This window comes from Podarcis muralis, chromosome 13 (genome assembly GCF_964188315.1).
Source record: "Podarcis muralis chromosome 13, rPodMur119.hap1.1, whole genome shotgun sequence".
NCBI lineage: Eukaryota > Metazoa > Chordata > Lepidosauria > Squamata > Lacertidae > Podarcis > Podarcis muralis.
In genome coordinates, this window is record NC_135667.1 from 21,747,792 (window position 1) to 21,754,569 (window position 6,778).

Consider the following 6,778-nt stretch of genomic DNA (forward strand, 5'->3'; position numbering starts at 1 on the left):
ATTCAGGCAAGCTCTCAGTTCAGGAATGTTTCCAAATTCATGCATAAACAGATGTGCAATGTATACATTTGCAGCAAAGAGCTGGAAGAGTAAGGAAGCCAAGACCACACTGGAAGGGAGAAGGGCTTCCCGGGGGGGGTCTTAAGGAATTTGCTCTAGCTACAATTGGCTGTAATTAAGGTTGGGACACAGTACTGTCAAGCCAACACATGCATTTAAGATAATACATTATGACTACACTGCAGATGTAGTAATGACAGATTGGGAGGGCAATTTGGATCAGGAAAATGGTGGTGCTGGGAAAGGCATTAAATGCCCCCAGCTAGACTGTTTCATTTTATTATTTTTCAAAATAAATGTCTAGAGATCATTTCTGGCTTTCCTGATGTATTTTGTAGAGTGGCCCTAAAACACCTCCAGGTGTGTTCTCTCTCACTCCTCTCACACAGGGATAGATGGATGAATCTGTCAATTTCATCCCCCCCCCCAGTTTCTCATTTTTCTAATCTTAAGTTCAGTTCTTCACATTTCCAAATAAGTCTGCATTCTTTTTTAAACTTCTCTTGAATGTTCAGCAGATAATTTATCCTTATATGCATGTATGTTAATTTCACTATACAGTGGTACCTCAGGTTTAGTACTTAATTCGTTCCGGAGGTCCGTTCTTAACCTGAAACTGTTCTTAACCTGAAGCACCACTTTAGCTAATGGGGCCTCCTGCTGCTACCATGCCGCCGGAGCACAATTTCTGTTCTCATCCTGAAGCAAAGTTCTTAACCCGAGGTACTATTTCTGGGTTAGCGGAGTCTGTAACCTGAAGTGGTACCACTGTACAGTGGTACCTCGGGTTACATACGCTTCATGTTACATACGCTTCAGGTTACATACGCTTCATGTTACATATGCTTCAGGTTACAGACTCCGCTAACCCAGAAATATTACCTTGGGTTAAGAACTTTGCTTCAGGATGAGAACAGAAATTGTGCTCCGGCAGCGCGGCAGCAGCAGGAGACCCCATTAGCTAAAGTGGTGCTTCAGGTTAAGAACAGTTTCAGGTTAAGAACGGACCTCTGGGACGAATTAAGTACTTAACCTGAGGTACCACTGTACACATTTCACACACACTTTGTCCTGTACATTTTTGCACATATTGCTTGGAGGGACAACCACACTGCACAATTCAGAGAAGTGTTAATTTCAAAGGATAGTTGTGTTTAAGTTTGCTTATTGTTTTCAAAAGTGCAAATTTTGATAGATTCGGCTTTCAATGCATAATGAACTGAATTTCTTCTCCATCACAATACTTGATTTCCCTTAGATATGTGCAACATGTAATGAAGAGTTCTGCAGTCAATAATTTTAATCAGCTCATTGTTATATATGCCTCAAACCACCAGCATGTTTTTCAGGACACTGAAGCTGCAATTCCAAGCACACTTACTTGGCAATAAACCTTTTTCTTCTCCTTGAAGCATACTTTTGAACAGAGATACATTATGTTGTGCTGCCAGGAGAACAACAGTTCCCACATCATGCACATGCACTACGCAAGATTTCCACAACACCCTGCCATGTCATCACCTCAGTTTACCTAAATCCTGCAAGCCACACCCATCTTGCAAGTTGCAGCACTGGCCAGTTTTATATAAGCTCCAAGAGGTGGCGAATTGCTTGATGCCCAGTCTGTTACAAAACCTCAGGGGCTTCTTCTGGTGATGGCAGTGTAGCTTCTGAGTCCAGGTGGATGCTTTGGGTCTTTCCAGACCGCCCCCCCCCCCCCACAGACACACACACACAGACACACACACAGACACACACACACACACACACTTCATGATAACTCTGGATGCATTGTCACCACTACCGCTGATGTTCCAAATCTGGCCTGGATCTGAAACGACATTTGAAAATTCACAGAGGCCCAAATCCTGAGCAATGCTGGATTCTTTTATGGGGGGGGGAGGGGGGATTTTATTCAATTTGATTTTACATTTAATGTTTATATTCAGACATAAGTCATCACCACAAAAATACAGGATTTCTTGAATCCTTGGACTTCCCTCCACCCCTCAGTGGGTTCCATTGTTAGTCCCTTTCCGCTGCATCTTATATTGTCCTTCATTTTTTTTTAACCTTACAAGTGTTATTGTTGTTGTTGTTTAGTTGTTTAGTCGTGTCTGACTCTTCATGACCCCCTGGACCAGAGCACGCCAGGCACTCCTGTCTTCCACTGCCTCCCGCAGTTTCGTCAAACTCATGCTGGTAGCTTTGAGAACACTGTCCAACCATCTTGTCTTCTGTCGCCCCCTTCTCCTTGTGCCCTCCATCTTTCCCAACATCAGGGTCTTTTCCAGGGAGTCTTCTCTTCTCAGGAGGTGGCCAAAATATTGGAGTCTTAGCTTCAGGATCTGTCCTTCCAGTGATTACTCAGGGCTGATTTCCTTAAGAATGGATAGGTTTGATCTTCTTGCAGTCCATGGGACTCTCAAGAGTCTCCTCCAGCACCATAACTCAAAAGCAGCAATTCTTCGGCGACCAGCCTTCTTTATGGTCCAGCTCTCACTTCCATACATCACTACTGGGAAAACCATAGCTTTAACTATACGGACTATAAGTGTTAACTATAAGTGTTATTACAGTCCTGCTAATGTTTTTAATTGTTTACAGTGTTCTCCAAGGTAAATTATAAAATTTCCCCATTCCTTATCTTCCTGGTTTCTGATCTTTCCAGTCATTTTTGCCAATTTGGCGTAATCCATCAACTTGATCAGCCACTCTTCTCTGGTAGGGATTTTGTCATCCTTCCTGAGCAATGCTGGATTCAGTGGGAGTCTAAGATCAGTGTAGGCAAGATGAAGCCAAGATCTTAAGTAGCCTCAATATGTAACAATCAATTCAATCAAGATGGTTTAATCCTTCTTAGTCAGTTTCAAATTGGGCTGGCAACTGGTCCTCTATCTTGTGGTGGCACTCGTGTCCTGCTTACAGGTTTCACATAGCCATCTGTAAGAACAGAATTCTGGAACTGATGGGTTTTGTGGCCTGATCCAGCAGGCCTCCTATGTTATGTTCTGACCTTGAGCCTGTCAGAGGCGGTTTTAGGGTAGTTTGACCCACCAGTCACAGTGGGTGCCATACTACAGGGGATGCCACAATGCTATAGAACAGAGTGCGAGAGGTGGGGGGATTTTAGCATTGCACAGGACACCACTGAAATTTGAGAGCCCAAAGTCCACCACTGAGCCTGTGCTTTCAACAATGCCCAGTAAATCCTGCCAGTAGAACATTGCCCACCTCTGTACTTCCATGCTAGGAAAAAGCTTTCCTTGCTTTATTTCTGCTTGTCAGGTTGCTATTACAGACCCAGGAGCATGGCTCAGTAAACAAGACAGCCAGAAAACAAACAAAACAAAAACAGTGCTGGCAACACTAAAAGGAACCTCGGAATCCTAGTACAGTGGTACCTCAGGTTACGGATGCTTCAGGTTACAGACTCTGATAACCCAGAAATAGTACCTCGGGTTAAGAACTTTGCTTCAGGATGAGAACAGAAATTGCACAGCAGTGGCGTGGCAGCAGCGGGAGGCCCCATAAGCTAAAGTGGTACCACAGGTTAAGAACAGTCTCAGGTTAAGAACGGACCTCCAGAACCCGAGTTCTTAACCCGAAGTACCACTGTACCTGACGACCTCCTCCCCAGTCAACTACATCCACTTCACAAGATTATAAAAAGCTGACATACATTGGTCCATTTGGCCCAATAATGTTCACAATGACTGGCAGCAGTTCTCCAGGATTTCACCAGCCCTAACTGGAGATGTTGGGGTTTGAAGACCTTCTGCAGGAAAGCAGATGCTCTACCACTGAGCTACAGTCTTTCCCCATGTCCAGATTCCCTGCCCAGATCTGGAGGAGGAAACCACTGCATCTCCCATTCACCTTAGCTTTCAGTTCACTACATGTAACCCCCCAGTCCTCTCTTGCTTCCCAGATCTGGCAACGAAACCCAGACATTTTGCCTCATGTTGCCAGACCCCACATCTTCCAACAATGAAAACTGGGAATCTTATGTTCCAAGAAATCCTACGTTCCTAATAGCTGGGTTGTACTGGAGTTGTCTGAGTTAATTCTCCGTGGTGCGTAATAACAGTAACTATGCTTGCTTAGCACCTCCGAGCTGTTTTATGAACGTTAGCTAATGAGCTCCACCACACCCTAGCTTAAGAAATGATTGTTATCTTCATGTGACAAGGCTGAGAAAAGTAGGCAATTGAAAACACTGTGACTTCCCTACAGGCAAATTTCTCTAATACGGAAAGGGTCCCTTCTCTAAAACAGGTAAATGCTATAACATATGCACGCTTACTTGGGAAGGAGACTCCCAAGTGATTTACTTCTGGGTAAATGTGCATAAAATCAGCATGCCTTCGTGCCCTTTGCTCCTCACCCCATTTTCTCGCTCTCCCTTTTGGAACCTGTACGTAGATGCAGTTAATGCAGCAGATAATGGTGACCTTTTAAAATGAAGGCTAAATCTTAAACTATGGAATTCACGGCCACAAGATGTGGTGATGGCTGCCAATTTAGATGACTTTAGAAGGAGCTTAAACAAATTCACGGAGCATAAGGCTATCAAAAGCCATTAACCACTATCATAATATTTTGCCTCCGGTGCACCTCTAAATAGCAGTCATTGGGGAACAACAAAAGGAGGGTGAAATTGCTTGTGGGCATCTGGCTTGGCCACTGTGGGGAACAGCATGCTGGTCTAGACAGGGTTCTGGTTGGAGTGAACAGGGCTCTCATTTTTCTTACCTGCCTCCCTTTCAGTGCAATGGCTCCACTCTGATTCAGCACCCCACACCCGCCCCTATGCAGTTGTCCTTAATCAAAACCACAGAAGATTCAATCCCAAAAATATTTTCACAAGTTTGGCCCCAAAGCTTCTGAACTGATCGCACGAATCTTCTCAGAGTTATGCTTTTATTTATGTCCTACATCTTTGCCTGGCCTTTCTGCCATCATGGAACTGAAGGCAGTGTGTGCACAGTTCCTTGGGTGGTCTTGCTTAACTTCAACATGCTCCTGTGCCCTTAAATTGTGCTCTGGAATTTTATGTAATGGGGCTGAGTCTGGTTGTTGTCTAAAACTTCTGGGGGGCACCAATTTGGTGAAGGCTGCCCTAGAGAAACACTACCAGTCCAAGTAAAGCAGTCCAGGTCTAGATAGCCCAATAGATTGATTCAGTGCTTTTTTTCTGGGCGTACGCAGGGGTACACATACCCCTAAACATTTTGTGAATCTAAGATTGGCCTCATTGAGGGGCAGTATTTCAATATGAGTGGGAAAATGAGAGTACCCCTAACCTTTTTTTTTAATAGAAAGAAAGCACTGGAATGATTCCGTATATGGCACAGTCATACAGAAGTGTGTGTGTGTGTGTGTGTGTGTGTGGAGATGAAAGGACAACTTCTTTTATGACTGCTGAGAAATCAGAAGCTTGAAATTCTACTTTGGCTGATCCACCTAGATCAGGGTTGGCCAACCTGCAGCCTTAGGCCTAATTTCAAAAACCTTCTACAAGATATCATATCAGACCTCTGGCTAGCAAGAACGATGCTCCACCCACCTCTGGCTGCAGTCTTGCCCCTTATTGGCAAGAGGCCACTGGCAGATTACCCCTGAGGGAATGTGGCCACTGACAGACAAATGGTTGCCTACCCCTGATATAGAACATCTCAAGTGGCCCAACTTGCTAGTAGAACACCCTTGGCAGCAGTTGGTTGATGTTCCGGGAAAGTACATGACTATGCTTTCAGCATAGCATAGAGAGACTTTTTTGTTTAACATTTCAGGCATGTTAATTTAGGATGAGAAATGAGTCCTGCCAGATAGAGATCCATCAAGGTAATGCCATTGATTCCAATCTTTGTAACCCCACGGTAAAAGCTAAACCTCGTTCCCTGAAGAGTCAGATTTCTTGAGGGATAAGGAAACATCACATGTATTTTCTTTTTTCTTTTACGTCTTAGTTCCTGTTAGGGAAACCACAGATAGAGAGATACTTCTGTCTCTCCGTCTCATATATACAGTAGACGCAATATAGCCAGACATATTAATTAGAACATTGCAATAATCCAACCGATACATGATAACAAAACCATGATGTTGAATATTTATCGCCGGGCAGATCATGGAGAAACAAAGGCAGCACGCTGTAACGGTTCGCCCACATGCTGTGCACTTGATAGCGGATCTCGGAGGCTTTCAACTAAGCAACAGCCTATTTGCAAAACTCAATGGGAGAGTGGCAGCAGCCACAGCAGAGCAAAAAATCAACAGCTCTACCTCCATCAGAGTACAGAAAACACCACAGAAAACAGCAAAGCTGATGGTTGGCCAACTCTTAGTCTATGGAATGTGCTTCCCTTGGACACCAACTGTGTTTAGCATCAGGGGCCAGCTAAAAACCTGCCTGTTCTGTGAGGATTATTTTCATTTTTTATGTAGAAGGATGGCTGGGTGGCTGGAAAAGTGACCAATGCTCTGTTTTACTGTATTCTTGATTTTCTTTTCTTTTCATTGCTGATTGTTGTATGTGCACATTTAAAGCATTTACGAATCCACCATAAACATAGATCTCTAAGCAATTTGCAACAAAATAAAATACAGAATAATTTACCTCATAAATGAAACAGTAGAGTACTAAAAGTGACCGGATAAGTTAATGTTTCAGAAATGAAAATGTTTTTGCAGCACATCAAAATCCGTTCAATGT